Here is a 15895-nt window from a genome sequence, read left to right on the forward strand (position 1 = left end):
CCGTGGCACCTTAGGGAAGCCCAAAGGGAAGGTGGAGGTGGTGGTGGTTGTTCAGTCGCTCAGTCGTGTCCGACTATTTACGACCCCATGACCTGCAGCACGCCAGGCTCCTCTGTCCTACACTATCTCCCTGAGTTTGATCAAATTAATGTCCATTGTGTTGGGCGATGGTATCTAATCATCTCACCCTCTGTCGCCCCCTTCTCCTCTTTCCTTCGATCTTTTTGCATCAGGGTCTTTCCCAAGGAGTCAGCTATTTGCACCAGGTGGCCAAAGTATTGCAGCTTCAGCATCAGTCCTTCCAGTGAATATTCAGAGTTCATTTCCTTTAGGATTGGCGGGTTTGTTCTCCTTGCTGTCCAAGGGATTCTCAAGGCTCATCTCTAGCACCACAATTTGAAAGCATCAAGTCTTTGGCACTCAGCCTTCTTCATGATCCAACTCCCACATCTGTACATCACTACTGGAAAAACCATAGTTTTGACTCTACAGACCTTTGTCAGCAAAGTGATGTCTCTGCTTTTTAATATGTTGTCTAGGTTTCTCATCGGCCTCCCCAGGGGCTCAGCGGTGAAGAATCTGTCTGTAATGCAGCACACTTAGGAGATATGGGTTCAATCCCTGGGTCAGGAAGATATCCTGGAGGAGGGCATAGCAACCCACTCCAGTATTCTCGTCCGGACAATCCCCTGGACAGAGGAGCCTGGCAGGCCCCGGTCCATGGGGTCGTAAAGAGCCAGACACTACTGAAGTGCCTGAGAATGCGTGCAATCTAGGTTTGTCATCGCTTTCCTACCAAGGAGCAAGTGTCTTTTAATTTCGTGGCTGAAATCACCATCTGCAGTGATTTTGGAGATCAAGAAAATGAAATCTGTCACTGCTTCCACTTCCCCCCCTTCTATTTGCCATGAAGTGATAGGACCAGATGCCATGATCTTTGTTTTCTAAATGTTGAGTTTTAAGCCAGTTTTTTCACTCTCCTCTTTCACCCTTATCTAAAGGTTCTTTAGTTGCTCTTCCCTTTCTGCCATTAGAGTGGAATCATCTGTGTATATGTGTATCTGAGCTTCTCGATACTTCTCCCAGCAATCTTGACTCCAGTCTGACATTTTGCATGATGTACTCTGCATATAAGTTAAATAAGCAGCATGCCAATATACAGCCTTGTCATACTCCTTTCCCAATTATAAAGCAGTCAGTTGTTCCAACTCTGGTTCTGTTGCTTATTGACCCGCATACAGGTTTCTCAGGAGACCAGTCGAGTAGTCTCGTACTGCCCTCTGTTTAAGAATTTTGTGTATCTGTTGTGATCCACGCAGTCAGCGGTCTTAGCATAGTCAATGACACAGAAGTAGATGTTTTTCTGGAATTCCCTTGCTTTCCCCATGACATAAGAGATGTTGGCAATTTGATCTCTGGTTGCTCTGCCTCCTTGAAACCTAAGTATATCTGGAAGTTCTTCGTTCACATACTGTTGAAGCCTAGCTTGGAGGAGTTTTCTAACCAGGAGGCTTCAGAAATTGGGGACAATCTAAGTGGAGAAGCTTAGGAAATTGGATGGTGTGAAGGAAGCCTGATAAGAGAGACAAGAAAAGGAAGCTCTCCTTTCGATGTTGGTAGCAAAGTGGGCAGAGGCTAGACCATGCCTTTAAGTTCTTGTGTAGAAGAGTAGCCTTTATCTACAAAATCATAGACAGTTCTGTAAGAGAGGGAGGGAGAGGGCAGGAAGAGGGAGACAGACACCCTGAGTGGATGTGAGAGACCCGTTAGAAGGGGGTTGACAATTAAATGGAGGGAGGCTTTGGACTAGAGCAGATGTGCTGGAATTGGGAAAAAGTAGACGCATTAGACATTTTCGAAGTAAAATGGACAGAACTCAGCAAGAATTTGGACTTGAGGTGAAGGAGAGGGAATTGTAAACATGGTTTAGACTAAGTTTCTGTGTCCTGTCATAAGAGTACAAAGATGTCATGGGGAATCCTGGAAGTTGGCCAGGTCTGGGCAGAAATCCAAAATACGATGTTTATGTTTTTGAGCTCATGGTCTACATGGATACAATAACCAGTATTTAACTACTTAAAATTTCCTTTTCCTTTAAAAAAAAAGTATTGAGATTTTTTATTATTATTACCGTGTAGTGTTCCTTTGTATACTCGTATACTCTTTGGTCTTTCTCTCATGTGTATACCAGTTGTTGAATAGTTGGATTGTTTCTAGGTTTGGCTATTAGGAATACATGTGTGGAATATTTGAGTACAGGTGTTTGTGTGAGCATGTTTTCATTTCTCTTGGGAAAGTTGTCTAGGAATAGAATTGCTGGGTCATATAAGGCTTCCCAGGTGGCGCTAGTGGTAAAGAACCCATCTGCCAATGCAGGAGACTCAGGTCTGATCCCTTGCTCTGGAAGATCCCCTGGAGTAGGTAATAGCAACCCGCTCCATTATTCTTGCCTGGAAAATTCCATGAAGAGGGGTCCTGGCAGGTTAAAGTCCATGGGGCCCCAGAGAGTTAAACACGACTGAGCAACGGAAAACACACTCACACACATACGTGGTAATTTATGTATCTTAGAATCTAAACTGTGTCCTCTGTAGACAACATACACATGGATTTTTTTTAAACTGTTCTCTCAATGTCTGCCTTCTGGTTGGATTGTTTTATCTATTGACATTTAATGTTGATACAGTCTTCCATCTGCCAATATATATTTCTCTCTCATGTCATTTTGTTCTATGGTCCTCACTTTACTGCTTTCTTTTGCATTCAATGGATATTTTCTAATGTAGCATTTTGAACTCTTGACTGATTTTTCCACTACTTTTAAGTTATTTCCTTAGCTGTATGCCACCGTAAACACCTTACTTTATCACAATCAGCTTGAAATTTACACAAATTCTAATGAGATACAGAAACATTACTCCCATGTCACTCTATTCTGGTTTCCCTCTTTTCCTCATATTGTCACATATATAAGAAATCTATACAGAGAAAGTCCATTAATACACTCTTATTGGTATTATATATAACATTATGTGATGAAAAGCTGATATACGGCAGGATATCAGGTATCTATAGCTTCTGTTATATTCACATTGTTTGTCATGATTTCTGATTCTTTGCATATGTTTGTATGGATTTGACACCATCCAGACTTGTTTCCTTACCTAATACAGCTTTGCTCCCAACCACCTCCTTTGTGCTGTTACAGCGAATATATTACATTCCATGTGTCATTGGCCCAACGACAACTGAGCTTCTATGATGGCTCAGACAGTAAAGAATCTGCCTGCAATGCAGGAGACCCGGGTTCAGTCCCTCGGTCAGGAAGATTCCCCTGGAGAAGGGAATGGCTAACCATTCCAGTATTCTTGCCTGGAGAATCCCATGGACAGAGGAGCCTGGCAGGCTACAGTAATGGGGTTGCCAAGAGTCAGACATGACTGAGCTACTACCACTTTCACAACAATAATTTATGTGATATAGTTTTAGACAGTTGCTTTTTAAACACAGGAAGAAAGGAGTGAACTATGTATCCATAAAGAATTTTTGTTCATATAATTACCTTTACCTGTGCTCTTTGCTTTTTCGCATGGATTCTGATTAACATCTGAATTCACTTATTGCAGCCTGAAGAACTTCTTGTAGTTTTTCTTGTAAGCCATTTTTACCAACACACACCCTGAGTTTTTTTTTAAATTTGGGCATACCTTTACTTTGCTTTCATTTCTATTTTCTTAAGCCACTTTATCGTGGTGTGTATGACATGTAAAAAGCTGTGTACACACCCGTGAAATCATCACCAGCTTCAATATACAAAACTGAACTGTATTTCTATACTAGTGGTGAATACTCCTAATAAGTAAGAAAATTCCAGTTAGAATAAAAAGAACTTAGGAATTGGTTTAATCAAGGAGGTGTAAGATTTGTACATTGAAAATGACAAAACCAGTTGAAAGAAATTAATGAGAATTTAAGTAAATGGTAACTTATTATCAGTGGCCACTAGAGTTTCCTTTACAAATTTGCTGTCATTGTGCACACATCTCTGAGCATGTGGGAATATCTCCTTAAGGCACATTCATAGCAGTGTGACTGCTGGATCAAACACTTCCTTGGCCAAACAGACATATCTGGAGTACCTACTATGTGCACGTGCCTGACACTGTTCTAAACGCCAAGGAGGCATCACAGAGTTGGACTAACACATGTCCCTCTTTCATGAAGGCAAATGCTGCTGAGGGTGAGGGCAGGATGGAATGTAAATTCTGATGAGCGCTGCCACAGACCCCTGCAAAGGTGTTTTACCAGTTCACACTGGCCTCAGTGGGGCAGGGGAGTGAGTGTGCCTTTACTGGCGTCTTGGCAGCATTTGTAGGGTGGGAGGTCTAGGCAGGAGGCTGGACTCCTTATGTCCAGTTCCCTAGAAGAGCTTCAAGTCCACAACTAGGAATGATCCACATAGGGATTTTGGGGACGTGAATACCCTAGGTGTCCATACCCTTGGTTGTGACATCACAAAGTGTATTTGTCAAAGCATGGGAGGTATCTGACCCTTTGGTGGCACTGCACCCTGAGTGTGCCATCTCTGACCTGGAGATAAGTCTGTGAGACAGGGACTGAGGGTGCTGAAACCTTGAGGGGTTTACTATGTCTTGGGCTATGAACTTTGGAGTTTGGAGGATGCGGGGTACCATGGTCTGAGGTCTCTTTGTGGTGGCTGCATGAAACATCGTGACAGAGCTGTATGCGTTCACCATACCAGTGCTCTGTGCTGTTGGTGAGACCGTGTCCTATGGTGTGAGCTGTGATTGCGACTTCTGTGTCCAGGCTGTGAGGTCTCTGTGCTGTCGGGTTTCTCCATGGCCGCTTATGAAGCTGCTAAAATGCATGTCGGCCTGTATTCGAATTGTGAAATCGGTGGGTGGGGAGGGGGCGAGACGGGGCGGGGGGTGGCCTCGGGAGTACAAGTGAGCACACTGGCCAGCTGATGACCAGAGGGGTCTGTGTGGCTGGAATATCAAGTAGGACATGGAGCAGAAGCAGGGGGTCTGGTGAAGATCAGGCATTTGGGGGCAGACCAGACCTGCTGCGCCTAGTCCAGGAGGCTGGACAGTATCCTAAGAGCAGCAGGCAGCCCTGCAGAGTTTTGAACAGGGGTGGTATGCCCAGATTGCACTGAAGAAAGCTTCCCTTCCTCAGGCAGCAGGACAGACCATGTGTTGGAAAGCATCAGGATTGCTGGTGCTTATCAAGGAGAGAGACGAGGGTGACCTGGCCTAGGGAACTCACTGTGCTGACGGAGAGAAGGAACAGAATCTTACTTAGACTGAGGGGGCAGAGAGGTGAGGCTTGATGACTGAGAGTGTGGTGAGAGAGAGGCAGCAGGCAAGGATGGCTTTCAGCATCTCTGGCCTAAGCAGCTGGGGAGAAAGCTGCCTTGCACTGAGTCAGGTAACAGTAAAGGAGGTGCAGCTGTGTGGGGAGTCGGGGAGATGGGCGCAGTTTAGACATGTTGAATATTCCTTGCCTGTGGGACTCAAACACGTACTATCAGAACAACTTGGGGGAGCTGACCTAACTTCTCTGTGCCCATGATGCCTCATCTGTGATAGGGAGAATGAGACTGATAATTAAGAAAAAGACTCATTTCCTATTTCATTGCTTTAGTCTAGGAGAATGTTCCCCTTTTACAAAGAAGTGCTGTCTTCTTGTCAGGTATTGTCAGTAAAATGGGAATGTATCTACTTATCCATATATCTGCTTGGTTTTACATATCTGCTTTGTGTATTTTCATCATGTGGTATGTATTGTCAACCGTAAAAAATAATAAACTCCAAGGAAAAGTGTTTCTTGTCACATGCATGCAGATCGGCAGTCCATCAACCTGTCTCTCAGAGAAACAGCCCCCTTTAGAACCTCCAGTCTTCCTCCTGTAGCTCCTCACTCCCTCCAGGGGGTGGGTAGAGGCCTGTGGGACCCACTGTGTCTTACACTTCTCTTCCCTATGAAGGCATCTCCAGTGTCCCAGAAGGTGCCTAGCACCTGATGAGTGCAGTCTCCATGCAGACCTGTCAGTTGACTAGGTAAGTCTGTAGTCAGGAAGAGAGTGCTGAGCCTGATGTGTGGATCTGGAAACCATCACTGTGTGGTGCCGAGCTGGGAACTGATGAAGCCACAGATAACCTAGATTGGAATCAAGGTCCCACCACTTATTCCTTCTGCAACCTTGGGCAAGTTACTGACACTCTCTGTGACTCAGTTTCCTCAATTGAAGACGATGATCCTATTCTGTGATAATGACTCCTTTTTGCTGCCTGCATTTAGATTACCAAAAACAACAACAACAACAACAAACTTTTGAGAACTATAGAGTGATGTTCAGGTGTCAATTACTTCCAGAGTCAAAACGGAACCTGTCAACAAAGACATGAAAAGATGCTCAACCTCGCTATTCAGGAGAGAAATGCAAATCAGAACCACAAGTAGGTACCTTGTCACAGCGGTCACAATGGTCAGCATCAGAGGTCTACACACGATGCTGGAGTGGATGTGGAGAAACGGGAATCCTCCTATACTGTTTGTGAGAATGAAAACTGATACAGCCACTATGGAGACCAGTGTGGAGATGTCTCTAAAAACTGGGAATAAAACCACCACGTGCTCTGCCGTGCTTACTTGCTCAGTTGTGTCCGACTCTTTGCAACCCCATGGACAGTGGCCCACCAGGCTACTCTGCCCATGGGGATTCCCCAGGCAAGAATACCGAGGTGGGTTGTCATGCCCTTCTCCAGGGGATCTTCCCAACCCAGGGATCAAAACCGGTCTCCTGCATTGCAGGCAGATCTGTTATTGTCTGAGCCACCAGGGAAGCCCATAAATACTTGAGTGGCTAGCCTGTCCCTTCTCCAGTGGATCTTCCCGACCGAGGATTTGAACTGGGTTCTCCCACACTGCACATGTATTGGATACCAGCTGAGCTACCAGGGAAGCCCATAAAACTACCATATGACCCAGAAATCAGACTATTGGGCATACGCCCTGAGAAAACTATAATTCAGAAAGACACATGTACCCAAATGTTCCTTGCACCACTGTCTACTATATCCACTATATGGAAGAAATGCAGATGTCTGTCAATGAATGGATAAAGATGTTGTGGCACATGTATACAATGGAATATTAATCAGTTATAAAAGGGAATGAATTTGAGTCATTTCTAGTGAATTGGATGAAATAGAGCCTGTTATACAGGGTGAAATAAATCAGAAAGAGGAAAAAAATCATACATCAACACATATATATGAAATTTAGAAAAACGGTACTGATGAACCTATCTGCAGAGCAAGATGAGAGTCTCAGACATGGACAAGAGAACTATGGACAGAGCAGGCAAGGAGAGGATGGATTGAATTGAGAGAGTGGCACTGAAATATACAGATTCCCATGTGTGAAATAGATAGCTAGTGGCAAGCTTCTGTATAGCACAGGAAGCTTAGTTTGGTACTCTGTAATGACCTAGAGGGGTGGGGTTGGGGGGTGGAAGAGAGGTTCAAGAGGGAGGGGATATATGTATATACTTATAGCTGATTCACCCTTGTCCTACAGCAAAACTTATATTTAAAGCAATTATAATCCAATTTTAAAAGGTGGGGGCTGTTCAAACCTCTCTGCTTTTATACTTATCTACTGGGACTGTCATGAAAGATGCTCATATTTACCGTGCTGACAAAGTTCAACTTCGCCTGAACTGTTAATCCAAGCCACAGAGAAGAAATCTCTGCAGACTTTCGTGTCCCCAAAATGACTTAATGCAAAGCGCCACCCTTCCCCGTTGGACTTCGGTAAGACTTGTCCAAAGTATCCAGTGACTCCTGGGTTTACCTACTACCAGGTCAAGTACAGCCCCTCCTCCTTGTCATTAAAGGGCAGACACAGACCATCCAAATCCTTGTTTTCTGTCTCATGACTAGGAACGGAGATTAAAAGTCAGTTCTCCTGAAACCAGTTAGTCACAAAGATCATCATTTCCTCTTTTGTCGACGAGATTCCCCCTAAATGTTTTCCCACCTGCAAAGGTCCCCACGGGAACTTCTCTACTACTCTCTGTGGAATGAAGTACAATGCAAAACCACCTTGCTGACAGTCTGATCATCAGGTCTGTGGTGATCTCCCAATTGCAATCGGTAGAAATACAGTCAGTGTCTCTATTAGTTTGCTTTTACTCTTTCCTAGGGTGTTACTAGTAACAATTGGGAGAAAAACATTCAACTAACAGGAGCTGCTCCTCACGTTGACAGGCGACAACACAAATTACCAGGCAATCAGGGAGAAGCCCCCGCCTTCCAACCCCAAGAGCCGACCATCACCAGCTGTCGTCTGTGTGGAAGGAAACTCTTCCTGCGACTCTGGCAGCGATGGTCCCTCCTAGCCTCCAAGCTGCTGGGAGATGCGCTCTGGGCAAGCGGTGGAGAGGGCCGGGCACTAACTCCTCTTCTCCGAATCACCCCCGCCCTACTGCCGCCGTCCCCGGGGAGGAACCTACTTTGCTTCAGGCCATTCCAGGCTCCCTCTCAATCCACTACAACGCAGGGAATACGCAGGAAGGTCCTTCTATAAGGAGGGGAGGGGTAAATGTCCCATCTTTGTGACGTTAAGACCAGGCCCGCAGACTCCTCTCCGCTGAAGGCCGGGTAGGCTCTATAGGACGCTGGAGGACTCCTCTCGGTGGTCTTTACCATTCTATTCCACAAGCACGAAGGATGGGAGGCCGAGCCCCGCCCACTCCCAGCTTCTCGCATGGGCTGAGGATGGGAGCCACTGCATTGGCGTCCTGCTTTTGAGAACCTGATCCTGAGAAAGAAGGTGTGAGAGCCAGGGGTAGAGAGAGGGACAGACGCAGAGGGAGACATCGATCTCTCTAGGACCCACTAGGTGTGCTTTCGTGTCACAGGACCAGAATCCTCTTTAGCCAAGTGGGATCCGTGTTCTCTCAGGACAGTTATTTTCTGCAGATGCCCCACCTCTTCAGTATCAGATGGCGGTTGGACAGTCTTCAGTTAGTTCAGTCACTCAGTCGTGTCCGACTGTTCGACCCCATGGACTGCAGCACACCAGGCTGCCCTGACCATCACCAACTCAGGGATCCTACTCAAACTCATGTCCATTGAGTAGGTGCTGCCATCCATCCATCTCACCCTCTGTTGTCCCCTTCTCCTCCCACCTTCAGTCTTTCCCAGCATCAGGGACTTTTCCAATGAGCCGGTTCTTCTCATCAGGTGGCCAAAGTATTGGAGTTTCAGCTTCAGCATCAGTCCTTCCAATGAATATTCAGGACTGATTTGTTCTAGAATGGACTGGTTGGATCTCCCTGAAGTCCAAGTGGCTCTCTAGAGTCTTCTCCAACACCACAGTTCAAAAGCATCAGTTCTTCCACACTCAGCTTTCTTTATAGTCCACCTCTCACATCCATACATGACTACTGGAAAAACCAAAGCTTTGACTAGATGGACCTTTGTTGGTAAAGTAATGTCTCTGCTTTTTAAAAGTGGTCTAAGTTTGTCATAGCTTTTCTTTTGAGGAGAAATCGTCTTTTAATTTCATGGCTGCAGTCACCATCTGCAGTGATTTTGAAGTCCAAAAAATAAAGTCTCTCACTGTTTCCATTGTTTCCCCGTCTATTTGCCATGAAGTGATGGGTCCGGATGCCGTGATCCTAGTTTTCTGAATGTTGTTTTAAGCCAACTTTTTCACTCTCCTCTTTCACTTTCATCAAGAGGCTCTTTAGTTGTTCGCTTTCTGCCACAAGGGTGGTGTCATCTGCATATCGGGAGTTATTGATATTTCTCCCATTAATCTTGAATCCAGCTTGTGCTTCATCTGGCCCAGCATTTCGCATGAGGTACTCTGCATGTAAGTTAAATAAGCAGGATGACAATATACAGCCTTGACGTACTTGAGAACCCCATGAACAGAATGGACAGTCTATATGTGACGTATTTCTCTTTCTCTCCTTGCCGATTGGCATTTTTAAAACAATATCGAAACATCCTGTGGACATCAGTCGATGAACAGGATAACTGGGCTCAAATCGGTGTTCACCAGGTTCAGAAGTAGGCTCTTTCCTTGGCATCACCTTCCTCCATGCCTCCTGTCCCACGTCACAAAGTGAGACAAAATAATGAAGTACTTTCAGGGGAAATGTTTCCCATATTGAAATCATCACAGGTGTTCTTTCTCAAGAGTGTGTGAGTTAGATCTTGATGTGACATAGGCATAAGTACATCCTTTTAATAGTCTCCTTGAGTCCTGCCTTGGTGTGCAATGTGTTTGAAAACTTTTATCTCCTGAATCGTCCAGTGGCAGTGTATAGTAATTTAAAAAGGAAGGTATCTTTGGTTGTCTGGTTTCCTGGAGTACAGCTGATCCTGGACAGTAGACCTCTGCTGTGGTCAGAAATTTGGATATATGATTAGTGAGGGGTTTCCATTTGTATTTCGATTGTTGTTGATTAGTCCCCAAGTCGTGTCCCATTCTTTTGTGATCCCATGGACTGTACCCACCAGGTTTCTCTGTCCATGGGATTTCCCATGGGATCTTCATGACCCAGGGATCAAACCCCAGTCTCCTGCATTAGCAGGTGAATTCTTTACCACTGAGCCACAAGGGAAGCCCCTGTATGTCCAATACAATTGCCTTATATTTGACATACCTTTATTGGATGTATTACATAAGTCTATGCACCTGTGTGTTAGGGTTGCTTTGCTTGTTTGTTTTGTCACAAACAGAAAAGTGAAGTGGCTTTGCTTGCTTAAGTCTCTCAGTGAACGAGCAATAGTGAAAATGTATTTTTTAAAAAAGGATTTCCATATCTTAAGGAAATGAATTTCCACAACTCCCTTTGCCAGGGGTTTAGTCTCCTGTCTAGAAAGTACTGATATTGAATGAACTCTTTCATGAGTGGTCATTTTAGGAAAGAGGTTGTTCTACTGTTTTTAATTGAATATTGGCTACATTTCAAATTATGCTTGAGATTCTGTGAAATAGGTAAGTAAAACTACAGATCCCAGTGATCCATTTTCTTTACCTGCATATGGGTGCAATACAGACTCAGTGTAAACCATCAGAATGGGTGGGGCCAATGTGCCCTGCAAGGAAATTTTGTTTATAAAGTGGACAGACTGGATGTGCTAACAGGAAATCTATACTTTGCTCAGCAGATTATTTATCTAATAAGTGAGGACATAGAGCCAAGGGAATGTGTAACGTGGTGATTGTGAGCTAAAACAGGTGACAACATTGAGAGAGAGAGAGAGTGGTATAATGAATAGTGCAGAAACCTGCACATTTTCACCCACACAGGTGAGAAATGGTCAGCACCACTACCAAGCAGTGTGACCTTGAGTAAGATGCTGACCCTCTCTGATCCTCGGTTCCCATGTCTGCAAATGTGGACAATATTATATGCTATGCCACCCCCAGGTAAGCCCATTCCTGACCCTCTGATCCCGGCCTCTGCTGGCTCCTGAGGCCAAGGCTCTCATCACACTTGTTTCACCATGCTCTTCAGTCTGGCTCCCTGCCCACCCCACGGTGAGCTCCTTGAGGACCCTTTTGCTGCATGAAACATTCCTGTCCTCACAAAGTCTGGAAAGCACCTGTCTGGGAGTCTGGGACCCACGGGTGCTCAGAACACGATCACCATCTTATGAGTGATGGCAAGGTGAGGTACACAGAGCAGTGCCGCTGTTGATACGCTGTCGATTTGTTTGCTGCAAACAGCACACAGGAGACAGTGGCTAGAGCAAACCTCTCGGCTCAGTTTACATAGGTCCAGGGCTGTTCCTGTCTTTTATTCCCACATTGTCCAGAACCTTATTGTAGCAGAGCAACACTCGCCTTTCCCCTTCCTACTGCATCACCATCATAGCAGCTGTTTCTCAACTGAATTGCCAGTGAGTGAACCCTGAAAATTCTAGGCTCACATTTCTGTTCCTTCGAGCGGGTGTGGGACATCCTGTCTTCTATCCCCACTCGGACAGGAGTGTCTAGTGTCCGTCTCTTCCCACTTGGCTTCCCCTTTATTCTATATCTCGGACAGTCCTTTACCTCCTGAGACTGAGTTCTGTCCTAGGCTATGGCTGCTTTCAGCACTGTGCTGAGGGCATTGATGACCAGGTGGGCGCTGGGGGGATACTTGTGGGATGAATCCAGTTCGGAGAGCCGGGCTACTTTATTTCACGGGTGAGAGGTGGAACTTCCACTCAGGCTGCCATCCGCAAGATGGACGGTTTGAAGGTGCTGATCAGCGTCCTTGGGCAAGCCCACAGGAGCTCTGTCAACTCTGCTCTCCTCGTCTTCCTCTTGCTCCCATAGCTACTTCTGCGCCTTGCCCTCCCCCGTGCCCTCGTTTCTCCTCTCACTGCTCTCCGTGTACATGTACACTGTGCCTGAGCCTGTCCTGTCTCCTGACCCCATGTTGTGTGATTGTCAGTTACCTTTCTGATTAGCATCTTTGAGAAGTTTTCCCTTTACTCACAGTCCAGGGTAGATGCTGCAATACAGTAAGCATCATGGGTCTCCTTTTATTCTTTTTCCCTCATTTTCTCCTTTTCTTTTCTTCCTTTTCTCCCTTTTATGAGGAAACAATACAGTGTGTGGGTATGGACACTACCTCTGATTCTTCACAACCTTCCTTGCACCCAGTTCTCCCACTTGCTGTCATCACATCTTAAGAAATTAAATTGGCTCACTGTGCGATACTAGCCTCACCTGAAAATGGGTGAATAATTCTGAATAAAGACCTGATCTGTGCAGGCTGTTTTTGTGAGTATGGAATGGGGTTATTAGAGATGTGCTGGCACCTTCCCTGGTGTAACAACTACTGAGTTGCCACAGGGCAGATTACAGGTCAGGCCTTACCTTCAAGCTTCACAAAGCACTTCAGGGTCACATTAGACATCTGTGTCCAGCCCTAGAGGCTCCTTCCTTCCAGCCACAGTCCTCGAGCTTTTCCCTCACAGCTAGATGAACCCTCACCAGGAGGCTGGCTTCTCTGTTACACCTCTCCCACCTGGAAACCACTCACGGACTTCTTTTGCGTGCATGATGCTGTTCCTGGTAATTTTCGCTTCAGATGGATTGGGGCTGCTCCTATGGCAAGGGGATGCCCAGGACTGATAACAAGGGTGTGATGTTTCCCTGCTCCCCTCTGGCATAGAAACTCTCTGCGACCTGTGCCCAAACTCCTCTCCCCATGTCACCTCCCTCCATCCCACAGTTCACAGTTTACACTCAAGCTGGGTTCCAGTGCAGGCCCTACCAGCCCAGTCACTCTCCTTCAGCCTCAAATTCCTTATCTGTAAAATGGCAATAACTCTACCTGTTGGTGAGGTTTATTGGGAGACCTAGTGGAGATAACAGATATAAAACACCTAGCACCCATGACCTGCCAGGTGGAAGGCCCTCCAATGGCTGTATCCTCTATCTATCAGCTTCTTTAATGCACAGCATCTGGTGTGGGATGATACAGTGACTCAGTCAAAGTCTTTGGATTGGATTGAGAAAGATGTGCCCTATTGGGGGTGTATTAGTCAGGCTTCTCCAGAGAAACACAGCCAATAGAGAGAGACTTATTTTAGGGAATTGGATCATGGGCTCGTGGGTGCTGACAGTTCTGATATCCTTAGATATCAGTCAGCTGGCTGGAAATCCAGGTTGCAGTCTAGAGGCCCAAATCTGCAGAACAGGCCAGCAACTTTGAGCCTCATGCAAAGTTCCTCAGGCTGTATTCTTGAGGCTAACCTGTTTCATGCACAGGAAGCTTCCGTCCATGCTCTTAAGCTTTTCAACTGATTGCATGAAGAAACTGCCCCCCGCCCACAACCCCGTTATGCTGGGTAATACAATTCCCTTAAAGTCTACTGGGAGAAAAGTTATGACCAACCTAGAAAGCATATTAAAAAGCAGAGGCATTGTTTTGCCAACAAAGGCCTGTCAAGTCAAAGCTACGGTTTTCCCAGTAGTCATGTACAGACATGATAAAGAAAGCTGAGCGCCAAAGTATTGATGCTTTTCAACTGTGGTGTTGGAGAAGACTCTTGAGAGTCTTTTCATTGCAGGAGATGGGACTGAGGAAAACTTCTTTTCCTCCCCACACTCAGAGCCCAATGTTGTGTAGCCAGCAAGTGCCCGTGAGAGTCTTCAGAAGTGAACATGAATTCTGCTGTCTGTCAGTCTGTGTTGTCAGCTAGTCCCCAGAGCTAAATTTCTCATCTCTGATTCCCCTACCTGAAGGGAAAATATAATAGAACTGTTTAAGGACAGGTGCTATATCTTTTGCTGTGTTTTCCTCACACCAGATTTGCAGTATCAACCAAGAAATGACCAGCAGTCTGTTCTCAATATGCATCTGTAGACCCAATGAAAAGTACCTGATTTGTCCCAGGTGCTTTACTTTATCATTGCGTTGTGTCACAATACTGATACAGTGGATGAATCGTTTTCTATGTGGTCCTCTCCGTTTTCATTTAGCATCTTATTGTAATAACCATGTTATTATACATTTTTTAAAGTTTCAGGCTATTTTACATTCATTTGGGCTTCCCTGGCGGCTCCAATGGTAAAGAATCTGCCAGCAATGCGGGAGACCTCAGTTCAATCCCTGTGAGACCCAGGGTCAATACCTGGATCGGGAAGATCCGCTGGAGTAGGGAAAGGCAACCCACTCCACTCTTCTTGCCTGGAGAATCCCCATGGACAGAGGAGCCTGGCGGGCTACAGTCCAGGGCGTCTCAAAGAGTCAGACAGGGCTGAGCGACTACACTTTGACTTTACCCTCATTCCCATTATTTTATTTCCTTCCCCTATTGGGGATAGGAAAGCATCCTGCAAACCAGTGTGCAGACTACAATCTGACAGAATCGAGACCTGGACGGAGGGACACTCTTGGAGGAACCCGGAGAACCAGGACAGCTGACCCTTCTTCTGTGGGTTACAGTTCCCAAAGGCAAAAAATGAGGGCAGTAATACCACCTGCTTCTTGGGTGGTGTCCAGCATCAATGAGCCAGCAGGATCTTAGCTTGGCACTTGTCCCTGTCATGTTATTATTGTAGGAGGCTCAGATAGTAAGGAGTCAGCCTGCAATGCAGGACACCCAGGTTCAATCCCTGGGTTCAGAAGATCCGCTGGAGAAGGAAATGGCAACCCACTCCAATGTTCTTGAATGGAAAATCCCATGGGCAGTGGAGCCGGGCAGCCTACACAGTCTAGTTCAGCTCAGTCGTTCAGTCGTGTCTGACTCTTTGCAACCCCAGGAACCGCAGCATGCCAGGCCTCCCTGTCCATCACCAACTCCCGGAGTGCACCCAAGCCCATGTCCATCGAGTTGGTGATGCCATCCAACCATCTTATGCTCTGTCGTCCCCTTCTCCTCCTGCCCTCAATCTTTCCCAGCATCAGGGCCTTTTCCAGTGAGCCAGCTCTTCGCATCAGATGGCCAAAATATTGGAGTTTCAGCTACAACATCAGTCCTTCCAGTGAACACGCAGGACTGATCCACTTTAGGATGGGACTGGTTGGATCTCCTTGCAGTCCAAGGGACTCTCAAGAGTCTTCTCCAACACCACAGTTCAAAAGCATCAATTTTTCAGTGCTCAGCTTTCTTTCTAGTCCAACTCTCACATCCATACATGACCACTGGAGAAACCATAGCCTTGACTAGATGGACCTTTGTTGACAATGTAATGTCTCTGCTTTTTAACATGCAGTCTAGTTTGGTCATAAGTCTCCTTCCAAGGAGTAAGCGTCTTTTAATTGCATGGCTGCAATCACCAACGGCAGTCATTTTCGAGACCCCCCCCCCAAAATAAAATCGGCCACTGTTTCCACTGTTTCCCC

The 15895-nt window shown here is 46.0% G+C and overlaps 1 long non-coding RNA gene across 1 annotated transcript in view; it reads right to left on the minus strand.

The window, feature by feature from the left end:
• Positions 1-9941: 9941 nt before the first annotated feature.
• The window catches only part of LOC122689036, a 574758-nt gene continuing 568804 nt past the window's right edge, over positions 9942-15895 (minus strand). Inside the window, exon 4 of the long non-coding RNA XR_006339691.1 lies at positions 9942-10442. This is a non-coding gene — a long non-coding RNA (uncharacterized LOC122689036). The remainder of the gene's footprint in view (positions 10443-15895) is intronic.

The sequence above is a fragment of the Cervus elaphus genome, chromosome X, assembly GCF_910594005.1.
Source record: "Cervus elaphus chromosome X, mCerEla1.1, whole genome shotgun sequence".
In the NCBI taxonomy this organism is placed as follows: Eukaryota; Metazoa; Chordata; class Mammalia; order Artiodactyla; family Cervidae; genus Cervus; species Cervus elaphus.